At 40.6% G+C, this 4,143-nt stretch overlaps 1 non-coding gene across 1 annotated transcript; it reads left to right on the top strand.

The window, feature by feature from the left end:
- Nucleotides 1–3,001: 3,001 nt before the first annotated feature.
- LOC127115961 (small nucleolar RNA R71) lies at nucleotides 3,002–3,108 on the top strand. The gene has a single exon (XR_007800957.1). It is a non-coding gene; the product is annotated as a small nucleolar RNA R71 (small nucleolar RNA).
- The last annotated feature ends 1,035 nt before the right edge of the window (nucleotides 3,109–4,143 follow it).

Below are 4,143 nucleotides of genomic sequence, written 5' to 3'. Positions count from 1 at the left end.
AATAAGCTCTCTCAAACCATTTCCATCCATCAAAACCATAAAGTCAACCACAGTTGACCAACTTTGACTTTTCTAGGGTTTTGGATGACTGAAGCACTTCTGATGAATTCCAAACCCTGATTCCTTGAGACTTTGACTTCAAATGATGTCCCAAGTTGTATGGACTCTTGATTAATGATCATGGTGCCCAAATTCCACAGGAATGGCCACCATCCACTGCTTTGACTGACTATTGACTGTCTAGGGTTTTTTGCCTGACTGTGCATGAACTGATGGCTTCTGAGCATCCAATCCTTGACTTGAACACTTCAAATGGACCTCCAAGTCATGTGAACTTGTTGGACAAACCCTAGGGCCTTGGCTCCTTGAGAAACACCTTTGCTTGATTGGTGGACTGATCTCCTGATCAGTTTGACCTAATTCTTGACTTGCTTGCACTTGAGGCAACTGGGGACAATGCAATGCTATGCAGTGGACCATGTTATGCTATGACCTAATATGAAATGGTATGTACAATGATAGGTGCAAATTTGAGGTGCTACACAAGCCAAACGGCATTCGTCTATAAGCGAAGGTACCAAAAGGACACGTGAACGTTGTCTTTTCTTGGTCATCAGGGTGAATTGGTATTTGAAAGAAGCCTGAGTAACCGTCTAGATAGCATAAATGAGAATGTTTTGCTAATCGTTCTAACATCTGGTCAATGAATGGTAAAGGGAAATGATCTTTTCGGGTTGCTTTGTTTAGTTTCCTATAGTCAATACATATTCTCCATCCCGATTCGATTCGTTTGGTTATAGTTTCTCCTTTTTCATTTTCAATGACTGTTACACCTCCTTTCTTTGGTACTACGTGTACAGGACTAACCCATTTGCTATCAGATATAGGATATATGATGCCTGCCTCTAATAACTTGGTTATTTCCTTCTTCACTACCTCACTCAGGATCGGGTTTAGTCTCCTCTGGTGTTCCCTAGAAGTTTTACAGTCTTCTTCTAGCATGATGCGGTGCATACAAATAGAAGGACTTATTCCTTTAAGATCGGTGATGTTGTATCCTAGTGCGGTTGGATATTTTCTTAAGATATGCAGGAGTTTTTCTGTTTCGAGTCTTCCTAGGTCAGCATTAACTATCACTGGTCGTTCAAGTTCTAAGTCTAGGAATTCATATCTCAGATTTTTGGGAAGTGTTTTCAGGTCTAGGGTTGGTTTCTTAAGGCATTGCGTAGGGTCCGGTGTTATTGCTAAACATTGGTTAAGTTTGTCTTCTACAAGATAGTCAGATGATTTGTCTTTTTCTAACTCAGTTTCTTTTATGCATTCATCGATGATATCCATGAAGTAACATGTATCTTCTATTGCAGGTGCTTTCAAAAATTGGGAAAGAATGAACTCAATTTTCTCTTCTCCTACTTCAAAAGTGAGTCGTCCTCGTTTTACGTCTATGATTGCACCGGCCGTTGCTAAGAACGGTCTTCCCAGTATAATGGGTGTAACTTCATCTTCTCTAATATCCATAATTATAAAATCAGTTGGAATGTAGAATTGACCTATGCGCACTGGAACGTTTTCAAGAATTCCTACAGGATATCTGACGGAACGATCTGCTAGTTGCACAGACATTTTAGTTGGTCTTAATTCTCCCATTTCGAGTCTCTTGCATATGGATAAAGGCATAACACTAATACCGGCTCCTAAATCGCATAAGGCTTTGTCAATGAAAATTTTTCCTATGTGACAGGGTATAGAGAAACTACCTGGGTCTTTAAGTTTAGGAGGCATATTCTGGATTATAGCGCTACATTCAGCGGTGAGTGTAACGGTTTCGCTATCTTCAAGTTTCCTTTTATTAGAAAGAATTTCTTTTAAAAACTTGGCATATGAGGGCATCTGCGTAATAGCTTCTGTAAACGGAATTGTGACGTTTAATTATTTTAGTAGGTCAACAAATTTTTTGAATTGGCCCGCATCTTTGGTTTTAATAAGCCTTTGAGGGTAAGGGATCGGTGGTTTATAAGGTGGTGGAGGTACATAAGGTTCCTTCTTTTCTACGGTTTCCTTATTACTCTCTTCCTTTTCCTTAGGTTTACTTTCCTCAGTTGACTTTTTAGAGTTTTGGTTTTCTATCCTTGGGTCAGACGGTCCTTCCACTTCCCTTCCACTTCTCAGTATAATTGCATGAGCGTGGCTTCTTGGGTTAGGTTGGGGTTGGCCAGGAAATGTACCAGTTGGGGCAGCAGTAGGCGCTTGTTGTTGAGCTACTTGTGATATTTGCGTTTCCAGCATTTTGTTATGGGTAGCCAGGGCATCTACTTTACTTGCTAGTTGTTTAATTTGTTCGCCAGTGTGTACATTCTGGTTTAAGAAATCTTTATTGGTTTGCTGTTGAGAAGCTATAAAGTTTTCCATCATGATTTCCAAGTTGGATTTCCTAGGGGCGTTATTGTTAGGTGTAGATGGGATCGGCTTCTGATATCCCGGAGGTATAGCTGGGGCTTGGTTTGGAGATTGTCCAGGTGCGTATAAAGCATTATTACTCTTATATGAAAAATTGGGATGATTCTTCCAATTTGAGTTATAGGTGTGCGAGTAGGGGCTTCCTTGAGCATAGTTTACTTTCTCCGCTTGGATTCCTGTTAGGAGTTGACAATCTGCAGGAGTGTGACCTGGGATTCCACAGACTTCGCAGTTCTGAGTTATGGCAACCACGGTGGCTGGAGGTGATACATTTAAACTTTCAATTTTCTGGACCAGAGCATCCACTTTTGCATTAACATGATCAAGGTTACTTATCTCGTACATGCCAGTTTTCGTTTGAGGTTTTTCTACCATTGTTCGTTCGCTTCCCCACTGATAGTGGTTTTGAGCCATGCTTTCGATAAGTTGGTAAGCGTCAGCATAAGGTTTGTTCATCAGTGCACCACCTGCGACGGCGTCTATTGTTAACCTCGTGTTGTACAGGAGACCATTATAGAAGGTATGAATTACTAACCAGTCTTCTAAACCATGGTGTGGACAAAGTCTCATCATGTCTTTGTATCTTTCCCATGCTTCGAAGAGAGACTCGTTATCTTTCTGTTTAAATCCATTTATCTGGGCTCTTAACATAGCTGTTTTGCTCGGAGGAAAATATCGAGCAAGAAAAACTTTCTTCAACTCGTTCCATGTGGTGACTGAGTTGGAAGGAAGAGATTGAAGCCATCTTCTAGCGCTATCTCTTAACGAGAAAGGAAAAAGACGAAGTCGAATTGCCTCTGAAGTGACACCATTAGCTTTAACAGTATCGGCGTATTGGACAAATACGGATAAATGAAGGTTTGAATCCTCGGTAGGATTTCCAGAGAATTGGTTCTGTTGCACTGCCTGCAACAGTGAAGGTTTAAGTTCAAAGTTGTTTGCTTCGATTGCGGGTGGAGCAATACTCGAATGCGGCTCATCTTGCGATGGAGCGGCGTAATCTCGAAGAGCACGAGCTGGTTCTGCCATCTCGGGTATCGAAGGGAAAATATTTTGGAAATCAGGAAGTTCAACAGGAGGGAGATTGTTTGCAGCACGATATTCCCGAATTCGTCGTAAGACTCGGAGATATAGTTCGATATCGTTGATTCGTAAGTAGAACGGCTCGCCTTGTGAGCGAGTGTGTGGCATACAAATCAACGAAAGAAAGAAAAGAAAAGGAAAATAAGCCTTAGTCTCTACAGCGTAACAGAAGAGTTACGATATCGACTAAATAAAAGTCCCCGGCAACGGCGCCAAAAACTTGATCGCGACTTTATGAGTCGAATTTGGGGTACAAACTGCAAGTGCGCAGTTCTATCGCGCAGTTTTAAAAGATATCGATCCCACAGGGACTTATGAATCGATATACCGTTATCTAAGGTTACTTCGTAAAGCTAAGGCGGGTAATACTTTGATTGTTTGGGGAAAAGTTAAAACTAAAAATAGGATCTAAATTTAATATCAACTAAACGGATATCGGTATGTAGTTCGTCGTAATTAGGGAATCAATTCTTCGTTGGTTTCTTGGTTTTAAAATAAATCTTTTCAGTTGACACTATTGATTAAAAGTCTTATCTCAAACTCTTGCTCTGTTGAATAAATTATGATTTTATATTAACGTAGCTGTCACTTATTAGTTAAGTC

This window comes from Lathyrus oleraceus, chromosome 1 (genome assembly GCF_024323335.1).
Source record: "Lathyrus oleraceus cultivar Zhongwan6 chromosome 1, CAAS_Psat_ZW6_1.0, whole genome shotgun sequence".
In the NCBI taxonomy this organism is placed as follows: domain Eukaryota; kingdom Viridiplantae; phylum Streptophyta; class Magnoliopsida; order Fabales; family Fabaceae; genus Lathyrus; species Lathyrus oleraceus.
This window is presented reverse-complemented; position numbering and strand designations above follow the sequence as displayed.